Below are 10,942 nucleotides of genomic sequence, written 5' to 3'. Positions count from 1 at the left end.
AATTCAAGTGCCCAAATCGCATGTGCTAACACCATGATTCATCTTGTAGATTAGCCTTCAAACACTTTGCATCAATTGTCTTAAGATTCAGAGAAAATAATCCGTTCTTGGCCATATGCACTTTAGCAATTAGAATTCCACTTGAATTTCTAAGCCAAAGATGCATATTTTTCATGTGGATATCATATCCCTTTTAAAGAAGTTGGCCCAAACTTAGAATATTACTTTTTAATTTTGGCACATAATAAATATCTTGAATTAACATGTGGCCACCATTTTTACAGGAGATCAGAATCGTACCTATCCCTTCGATTTGAATTTTTGAAGTATCTCCAAAGGACACATTACCTCTCACCGGCTTATTGATGTCCACAAACTTGTCTTTGCATCCACATGTGATTGCTTGCTCTATTGTTCAAATAGCACGAGCTACAATCATCCATGTCTTTTATCTGAGTGCCAGCAATAATGCCGGCTCATCTTCTTCTTTCTTGTTGTCAACAAGGTTAGCTTTCACTTCAACGTTTATACGACATTCCCAAGAGTAATGGCCAAATTTATGATAATTATAACACTCAATTGTTGATTTGTCATACCCTTATCAATTATTTTCATGATAGCAGTCATCTCCTCTTCCTCCTGTTTGTCCACGACCACTTGGTGGATATTACCTTCATTATTGAAGTTGTTACCATTACTTCTTCCTCTTCCATTACTGCCACGACCTCGTTCTCGTTCATTCCCTCGATAGCTTTTTTCACCTCCATAATACTTAAAGGATGCTTGAATTTTAAGAAGTTTCTCCAGTGGAACTTCTTGTCTCCTCTTGATCTTTTCTTCATGGGCCTATAAAGAACCATCTAATTTCTCCACCATCATGGAGTTCAAATATTTAGACTCCTCAATAGCACACAACACAAAATTAAATTTAGGGTTAAAGTACGAAGGATCTTTTCTACCACAAGGACATCTTCTATGTCCTCCCCGTATCTTCTTAATTGATTCACAACAACCTTCACTTTTGAACAATATTTACAAATATATTCAGATTCTTTCATTTATAAAACTTGAAATTCTGCCTTTAAAGTTTGAAGTTTGACCTTCCTCACTGTCACGACCCAAACCGAAGGGCCGCGACGGGCACCCGGTGCCTTACTCAACCGAGTACCAACGTAACATATCTTTCTTATCATACTATCAAGGGTAAATGAGATAGAAAACATGTCATGGATAACAAGAATAAAACATAATGGAATACTCAACATATGATGACCGAACATGATATACAAACTTATACATGTGACATACGGGCTTATAAGGCCGACATGACCATTTGTAAACTCAAAACATAGGCCGACAAGGCCATACAAGTATCCATACACCTGACATCTGTCTACAAGCCTCTAAGAGTACATAAAATCATAAAGGTCGGGACAGGGCCCCGCCATACCAATCAATACATATCCAAAGCATACTGACAAAATAGGCAACTCCGGAGCAAGTGGAGTACACCAACACCTTCGCTGAGCTGATAGCCTACTAGGAGGAATGTCAACCTGTCTATCGGGACTTGCGGGCATGAAACGCAGCGTCCCCAGGCAAAAGGGACGTCAGTACGAATAAAGTACCGAGTATGTAAGGCAGGAAAGCATAAATAAGAACAGTAATGTAAAGAGAGATAGAGGAGATACAACCTGTAACATCTGAGTGCCTCTGGGGGCTACTGACATGAAATGCATAATACATATATATACATAAACTTTTAAAAACATACGCCTCTGTGGGCATCATCATCATCATATCATACCCGGCCTCAAAGAGGACTCGGTAAAAACGTACCCGGCCACGTGGAGCTCGGTAAACCCAACTGATCAGTGGTTGCACAATAGGTGCCATACCCGGCCGACTATAGCGCGGCTCGGTAGAGTAAAATAGATACATATATAATGCATGCTGGACTCATGGAGTCACGTTCTAAACCTTTTGGAGTGACATAAGGTCATTGCACCATCGATTAACATTATGGACATCATACCATCAATATGAACTTCACTAGGACTCAAGGATCATATATACTTTCTTGGAATAACTTTGTAAGGAAAGAATAACATGGACAACCTTAGTTGCTAGGAGTAGATTCATTATGAAATAGCGTATCGTTTATGTTCGTTTCACTTTAGATCATGCCAAAAGAATGAAGGAAGAGCCTTAACATACCTTAAACATGTTGAGTCCTTAATACCTTCTAAGCAACTCTTCAAACAAGTCAACTCGATCTATCATAGCATAAGGAGATTCAAAATCAGTGTTGAGCAAAGGCTAAGTCTGTAACTTAAGCTAGTAGCTCGTCTACGTAAATTCGGGCAGCATCTCCCTTGTAACAAGGGCCTCCTCCAATACCATATACCAACAACAACAGCCAGGGAAGTCCAGCAACCTATAAATATCAATAACAAGACACCATATAACAACAACAAGTCACAACTACTTCACGACGAGCGGCAAGCTCCGATTGGAATCCGTATAACCCATATCACCCCTTATAGACTTCTTACATTAATTTAACAGTATCATTAACATGATAATGAAGTCATTCATCAATGATTCCATCCTTATACCATATATTTATAACAAAGGAAACAATCCTCAACTCCAACTATCTTCAATTAGTAGCTTTATTCACTAGTTCATGTCTACTCCATCCATTTAACTTAATCAACATCAAGATAACCTTAAGCACATGCAAGAACACAATACACACAACTCCTATAGTAACTTCAAGTCGAAATCCAAGTTATATTCAGCTCACAACAACCCTCAATAGCAATACAACACCATAGAAGTGACTTAAGCTAATCCAAGTACTATCTTGTAGTTTATCATCCTAACAACTTAACCAACATACAAGCAAGCTTAATCACAATTAGTAGGCTGTTATACTCACCTTAGACAGCAGCAACAACTTGGAATTTCATCCAAATACAGCCCACAACAATCCTCAATGACAACACAACCTCAAAGAGGTGTTGTTCTTCACTAGAGCTAAGTTTTGATGTTGAGATATGGTGTAATCACTTTGGAATCACTTCAAACACTTGTGGAATCTGTTTAGAAGGGTTAGGAGAAGTTTGGAGACGAAGTTGAGTTGAAAATAAGTGAAAAATAGGCGTCCAAATCGTTTATAAAGTGAAGTAGGTCGACCACCGCCTAAGTGGGTCCCATTGGGAGCTGCTTGCGCGGTCTCGCGAAAATGCGAATATCTCTCTACTCCGATGTCGTATTGACGAATGGTTTAATGCGTTGGAAACTAGACTCGTAGATCTTCAATTTGATATGTAGATCATCCATTTATGCCAAGTATATTGGGAGAAAAGTGCATCTACATTTGACCTAAATTTCAGCACATTATAAATGCAACTTGTGACGATCTTTGCTAACTTTTGTTCCATAACTCGTTTGACTTAAAAACATAACACACGACTATCATACGACTACAATAACTCATAAATTAACCTCCTCATCATGTTAATCACCCTAGTCTCACCCCAAAAGAATATGTTATAACATTCCAAACTTGTCGATTTTTGACGAAACTTATTTTCTTCAATTCGTTTAGCGACTAAGCTTTCCAACCCTTTTGGTACTTGTTATTCATGATCTTAAATATTTGTAACCTCCAAGGTAACATGATTAACTTAGTTTATTTGCTTCCAAATATAATCTCATTTTCGAGCTTACATCAATGACTTACGACGTACTCTCACGTATGAAAACTTGGGGTGTAACACTCACTTTATCAACTTCTTGGAGAGGATTTTGTAAAATCTCCCAAGCTTCCTTTGAGGTGGTAGCATCGGCCACCTTCTCAAACATGTCATCATCAAAACATTGGAGGATGAGCGTGAGGGCTTGTTGATCCTTCTTCCTTGTCTTTTCCAAGGCACCTTTTTCATTTTGAGGCAGATCTTCCTCGTTATCAGGCTTTCCATACCCTCTGTCTATAATTTCTCACACATCGTGGGAGCCAAGAATGGCTTTCATGCATAGACACCATTTTTCATAATTATCTTTTATGAGATGGGGGTACTGAAAAGTTAGCATACCATTATTCTCCATAGCTCTGATACAACCTTGTTAGGAAAAAAATATCCTGCTCATGAATAATATCTACGGTAAATAACAATAACAAAAGAGAATAACGACACCAAATATTTTAGCGGGGTAAATTACAATACTCGAGGTGAGTAGTATAATACCACTATAATATTACAATTTGGTAGTGTCAAGAGACTACTACACCTTCAAAAGAAATAACACTCTTTATTTTAAATACCACACTATAATATTACTCCCACTCTATACTTATCTCACAGACTACAATCTGTGGATTACTCTCTCTACGTTCTATTGTGCTCTCTGATTTTGGTGTGTATGAGATGAAGCTTAATGCTTCTATTTGTAGGAGAAGTCACCGCATCTCTAACCAATCAAAAGATTAAGATTTTCAATTTGCAAAATCCATCAAAAAACCGACTTTAGCAAATTGATTTTGCAACTTGTTGTTGCCGCCCACAATTGCTTCCTGCAACTTGTTCTATCTTGTCTTTCATTATTTCTTTTTAATTTATTTAGACGGGTCCCACATAAATAAAATATATTATTTTCCCATAGCGTGTAAAAGAGACTATGAATGACAAAAAGATACTTATCAATGCACGGGATGCAATCCTGTTATATAAAGGAGTTATCACTAATGTGCGAATAAATAGGTTTTTGGCTTATTTCTTTAGAACCCTTTTGTACTATCGATTGAACTGCTACCCTTCAGTAAACTACAATATATCACTTTTTCTAGAAATGTATAAAGGGCTATAATTTTTTTTTTTGTTGTTGCTAGGAACAAGCATTTTATTGGTAAACAGAAACTAAAGTATTAGATAAAGGGAACTAAACGGGTAGTGATTTTTTGGTAGCACTGTGAATTGCCATTAATAAAAATAATGAAGTATACAAACTAAAAAGCACCTAGTCACTCAACAAAAGTGATCTAGATCTCAGAACGTATCTACTAATTACACAAAAAGTCTTTGAATGAACCTCCTACTTCTATTCATCTTCCTAGACTTGTTAAGTTTTTCTATTCTTCCTAATAGTTCCTTTTTAATCTGTGCAATTGCCAGCTCTTTTTGTACAATTTACCCTCCAAAGATTCTCCAGTTCCTAGCCCTCCATGTATAATATATACTCGCTTCCCATATTGCAGCTACCACTTCTTTTTGCCTTGCTTCCAGTGCTTCCTTTATATGTTGGCTAATACTTGCTGATAGTTACCAATCGAGATGTGAACACCAGTCCATTGGAGCAGGGAATAATGATTTGTTGTTTCCCAATTACGATCCACAAATAAGTGTTGATGAGATTCCTCGGTATTATCATCACATAAACAACAATTAAGGTATATATACATATATAGCTTTAAGGGGTCCTGGAATATATATATATATATATATATATATATATATATATATATATATATATATATATATATATATATATATATATATATATATATATAGATTCATTTTTCTGAAGTTATCGGGGGTCGATGAACCCATCCCTTTAACGTAGGCCTGCCTCTGGTGTGTAGTAGGGTCGACGTCATCATCAATATTGAGTTTATAAGTACCTTGTTGCGGTCATGCGGTGGCATCCAGTAGACGGGGATGGGAGAGCAGGAATGGAACTTGAAGAAAGTGGTAGTCAAGTAAAGAAATTCAGTTGCTTGAAGGGATATAGAGTGAGTAGAGACAATGGCAGATAAATAATTTAAAAGGTTATGGTTATAAGTTAGTAAAATATGCCATAGGATAAATGATGTAAGTATATCTAAGGATATGTCTAAAATGTGATTAATGGGGATGAGGCTGTGGCACATATAGAGATTGTAAAACCAGTCGGTGTGGTCAGTGCTTGGGTTAGATATTTGATCAAATGGTTCCAAATCTTGAACACCGAAGGGAAAATGGTGAAGAAAAGAGGATTTCTTCTGTTTGGTGGCCACAAATAGTGTTGGCAATAGTAGGTAGTATCTGTCGATGAACGAGCATGAATACAATGGGTAATTCAGTACATAGTAATAACCAGAGGAAGTGTTTAATTTTATTCAGTTGTAGGAAGTTACCAAAGCCAATTGTACAGGAGGAAAGGGGAGCGGATCCATTATTTTGAAGGAAGAAGGCATAGTGAAGAACCCATCAGTATTAGCGGACCAGTACGGTGTATCTAGTTGATTAGATGTGAGATGGATATAGGAATTGTGTATTTGTAACGTGACAAATATTACTCAGTAAAGTCAAATAATGCTATAGAAATCAACTCCAAATAATAAAGCTTCAATCATTAATCAAATCCCGAAAAAATAATAGAAAGTTAACCCGCACCATATGGTTAATAATCGAGTTTAGGGATAGATTCCGTTAACTCATAACCCCACTAGTCCAATTATGTGATTAGATTTCAAATCCGAGTCTAAATTGACCCTCAAATTCCCAAAATACACTCTCTTAAGTTATACGCAAAACCCCAAATTTCTCTTTAAAATTTCACGTTTTAGGTGTAGAAACCATAGGTAATCAAGATATGTAATCAAATCTAAGTAAAAATTACTTACCCACAAATGTGTAGTGAAAATATCCTCTAAAATTTCCTCTTCCCGAGCTTCAAATTTCAAAATATTAAAAAATAAGCTAAACTCGATATAATATAATACAAAGCATCTTCGCATCTGCGGATACGAAGCCACACGTGCGAACCTAACTTCTGTGACCAAAACATCACTTATGCGAGCTCCCATCATCAGCCTAACCAACATATCTGCGACCAAACTTCCGCAGATGCGGAACCGCATGTGCAACCACAACACGTGCACATGCGATCTCCCCAGGATTGCCTAATCTCGCAGGCACACAACCTTCTTCGTAGATGCAACCTACGCACTTGCGTGCCTCCAATCGTAGGCGCAACCAATCACCAGAACCAGCCCTTCGCATGTGCGAACTAAACCATCGGAGGTGCGGCCTTCACATCTGCGCACTTACCTTCACAGGCGCGATGCACCAGAGACCAGAAATTCCCAAACAACTCCAAAATGGTCCGAAATAGTCCAGAAATACACCCATGCTTCCTGGACCCCCGTCCAACTATGCAAATACGTTCATACAACTATTTCAAACTTATCCAAAGACTCAAAATATCATAAACAACATCAAAACCAAGAATCCAAGGTAAAAAATTCATTCCTTAACGTCCAAACTTCGCCAAACACGTTAGAATTATACTTAGAAATTCCGAATCACAACCAAAGTTCACACAAAAGTTCATATCAACCATTAGGACCTATCCAAGCTCTCAAAATTACCATCGGAGTTCAATAAAACCAAAGTTAACTATCAGTCTAACTTATGAACTCTCCAATTCTTTAATTACCAACTATCAATAAACAGAGTCAAAACATTTTAGGAATTTCCAAATTCAAATACGAATATACCACCCAAGTTCAAAATTAGCATATGAACCTATTAGAATCACCAATCCGAGGTCGTCTACTCAGAAGTCAAACCTTGGTCAACTCTTGTAACTAAAGATTCTAAAAATTGATCTAAGTGCTCCAATTCACTCCCAAACCGTCCCGAAACAAAACCAACCATCCCCGCAAGTGATCAATGTAACAACAACAATAGCTGGAATCAGACAGATTATTATTAAAATGGTCAATGGAACACCAACAATAGCATGGAAGGTAGCACATATAATTAGGAATATCAAAGACCTAAATGGGAAATTTGTGTCACGACCCAAAATTCTACCAAAGGCATCGTGATAGCACCTAGTCTCTAACACTAGGTAAGCTGATTACATAAAACAATTAAGCCAGTTTAACAATGGTAATTTAAAATAGAGTTTAATATGAATACCAAAACAAAAATGAAATAAGCCTACGCGAAAATAATCATAATAGCCTCCTAAGACTAGGTAATACAGAGTCACAAACTCTAGCTGAATACATGGAAAGATCTCATAGATCGAAATATAATACTGTTCAAATAACAAGCTGACAGAACAATAGAAGGAAAGGACTCCAAGTGGCTGTAACGACCAAGTAACCCTACTTTGAATCCTTGCGATCACTAAGCTAACTCTCCCCGAGTCCGCAATCTCTAATACCTGGATCTGCACAAAAAATTGCAGAAGTGTAGTATGAGTACACCACGATCGGTGCGCAATAAGTATCAAGACTAACCTCGATGGAGTAGTAACGAGGTACAAGTCAAGACACCTACTAGTCAAAATAACCTGTGTAGTATAAATGTATAAAGCTAATAATGAAAGCAGGAATCAGTAAATGGCAACAAGAGTCAGCATATTATTTAAACATTAATGTAACAAAACACCATTGAAGTACCATTGAAACCAAATAATAAACACAATTGACAACCAATTAATCAAGTCGTTCTAGCACATGTTTCGCAACAAAATTACTCCGAAATGCCTCATCTCATAATCAGCAGTCACGAGTATCAGTACCATATGTCTAATCACAACCGTACGGACAACTTACGTGCCAATATCCCAATCCCCCGGCATGATCACATGCTTACAATCGCAATCCGCCTGACATGGTCACAAGCTCACAATCACAATCTGCCCGTCATGGTCACAGGCACACAATCACAATCCACCCAGCATGGTCACATGCTCAATATCAACATGAAAGAAGATAATACAATAATACATGGGCATGATCAATAAATGTTAAGTTTCATACTCCCGAACTAGTATAAGAGGCATGTTACGATGTATGCTTGTGCGAGTGTACTAGTACAACACAAGTCAACAAGTAATATCAAAGACATCGAGCAGCTCATTAAAAGCAACACAACATGTCACGTAAGGTATATGGCATACACAAGGAGAATCACAATATCACATGAATATCGTCAACATACTGCCCCCATGCCATCACACATCATCCCTAACATTGCCACCCTTATCTCTCCGATAGCAACCCGTATCACTCCGCCCTGACAATGTCATTAGCCATACGTATCACTCTGATACCCACCCGTATCACTCCACATAATAGCCACCCTTATCGCTCCACCCGGACAATAACACAATAGTCACCCATATCACTTCGCAAAATCAACAATAGTGAGATGCGACCCTTATGCTCCGCATAACACCAACATTGAGATGCCACCCTTATGCTCCGCATAATAACAACCAATCCACACGACAATTCGCATGTGCTAAAATCACAACGACACGACATATCAACTCGTACTACAAGTACCCTGCGGCCACAACCTTTCTAGAAGAATACAATTTCAATATTCCGCACTAAATAGCCCACGGCTCAACCACAATGTGCATAGAATCTCAATAACAATAAAATAAACGGGAAAGTAACTCAACAATGAACAACACCATCTTTAATCACAACTTCAATTAAAATAGATTAATGACTTCGATGACTTCATCTTCAATTAATTTCTTAAGGATAAAGTCGATAATGAAGGTTTTTCCATGAAATGGCAAACTTCGGATTCTAGTATATGAAATAGGCTAACAATGAAAGAGATGACACGAACTAGAAACTATGTCCAAATGCATGAGAATAACCCCCCAACGAAAGGATTTCATGTAACAACATTTTCAATTAAGAGTAAATCAACAATAATGGAAGTGACGTAATGATAATAGAGGTAACAACTTCACATAAAGCATACAAGAGTAAACTTGACAAATAAAGGATGTGACATGTAACAACAACTTAAAATCAAGCATGTGAGAGTAAACATGACAAATAAAAGATATAACATGTACCGGCAATTTCAAATAAATACATGAAAGAAGCCTAAGAGTCTAAACTGGTCAATTTCCACATATAAGCCCGAGTACGCACTCATCACATCATGTACACAGCTTTCACATAATACAAATAGCAAAAACAACTCAAATCCTATGGGGTAGTTCCTCCACACAAAAAAGTAGGCAAGATACTTACCTCAAAGAAGCCAAATCAATACTCTAAAATGACCTTCTCGTGTGAAACAAACCTCCGGACAACTCAATACATGGAAAGATCTCACAAATCGAAATATAATATTGTTCAAATAACAAGCTGACTGAACAATAGAAGGAAAGGACTCCAAGTGGTTGCGACGACCAAGAGCCCTACCTTGAATTCTTGTGATCAATAAGCTAACTCTGCCCGAGTCTGATATCTCCAATACCTGGATCTGGACAAAAATATGTAGAAGTGTAGTATGAGTACCCCACGGTTGGTACGCAATAAGTATGAAGAGTAACCTCGATGGAGTAATAACGAGGTACAAGTCAAGACACCTACTAGTTAAAATAACCTGTGCAATGTAAAAGTATAAAGCTAATAATGAAAGTTTGAATCAATAAATGACAACAAGAATCAACATGATTTAAACATTAACGTAACAAAACACCATTAAAGTACCATTGAAACCAAATAAGTAGCACAAATGACAACCAATTAATCAAGTCGTTCTAACACAAGTTTCGCAATGAAAATACTCTGAAATACCTCATCTCATAATCAACACTCACGGGTCTCAAACCACAAATCATATGCTAACGACACCTTGTTCCAACATGTCTAATAACAACCGCATAGACAACTCACATGCCAATATCCCAATCTACCCAGCATGATCACAGACTCATAATCTTAATCCGCCTGACATGGTCACAGGCTCACTATCATAATCCGCCCGGCATGGTCACATGCTTAATATCAACACGAAAGCAGATAGTACAAGAATACATAGGCATGATCAATAAATGTTAAGTTTCATACTTCGAGCTATTATAAGAGGCATGCTATGGTGTATGCTCGTGTTAGTGTACT

The sequence above is a fragment of the Nicotiana attenuata genome, unplaced genomic scaffold, assembly GCF_001879085.1.
Source record: "Nicotiana attenuata strain UT unplaced genomic scaffold, NIATTr2, whole genome shotgun sequence".
In the NCBI taxonomy this organism is placed as follows: Eukaryota; Viridiplantae; Streptophyta; class Magnoliopsida; order Solanales; family Solanaceae; genus Nicotiana; species Nicotiana attenuata.
This window is presented reverse-complemented; position numbering follows the sequence as displayed.